Here is a 981-nt window from a genome sequence, read left to right as displayed (position 1 = left end):
GTTTCAAACCCCCCCCCCCTAACCGAAAACATAATAATAATAATAATAATAATAATAATAATAATAATAAGACTCACCTAATTTTCATCTACATCTACTGTACAAATATATTTTATCAAATCATTCAACAAATCTCTGATACGGCGCCGTAGGTAACCAATCGAATACTCATATATCGTGTTTCGCGCCATACTGCATCATCGAAAAAATCGATTTTCGATATTTACATCAAAAAGTGCAGTACAAAAGTATTCATGTAAGATCTCTCTCTTTTATGCATCACAATGCAGCATTTTTGTGCTGACACATCGATTTGCAGTCGATAGTTAGATGCGCAGAAAATGTGAAACATGATATTATTATTACAAATGAACACGTGCGACAGTAAGATTTGCAGAAAAATGTGAAACAAAATACTATTACAAAAGTCATAGAAGTATACATATTTTGCACAGTTGCAATCCCTCCTAAACGAGACACATTTTTGTTAGAGCGAGATGGAGATATACTGATGATATATAAGTTCAGAGTCGTACTATGCCAATATGCACAGCAGCATTTGTAAATCTAGTGTGCACTTTGTAAAAGAAATGGAAGATTTTGCGCAAATCGAGCGAGAATTGCGGGAGCAGTCGGCTCGACTGAGTTCGCGAGACGAATACGACGCGTGGGTGCAAAAGTGTGACGAGTGCCTCGAGTTGTTGGAAGAACATAGTCGGGCTAAACGACCGCAATTATCAATCGGTATTAGACAGTCATTGATTGCTCGAATCGCGCAATTTGAGGGGTTAAAAAATACATTGCGCACACGATTCGTTCACGCGGGTGCAGGACACAGCACGAGAGATACAGGACTCGTTTGGCGCGAGGTCGATACCGCGTTCGATAACCGCATACTAACCGGAATTGTCATCAACGCGAACCACATCGAACCTCGCCAATTTCTCGAGAATGCAAAGAATATGGTGCTCGAGCGCATAC

The sequence above is a fragment of the Odontomachus brunneus genome, unplaced genomic scaffold (assembly GCF_010583005.1).
Source record: "Odontomachus brunneus isolate Ranch 3 - 2012 unplaced genomic scaffold, Obru_v1 Obru_scaffold_246, whole genome shotgun sequence".
Lineage (NCBI taxonomy): Eukaryota > Metazoa > Arthropoda > Insecta > Hymenoptera > Formicidae > Odontomachus > Odontomachus brunneus.
Note: the sequence above shows the minus strand (reverse complement) of the source record.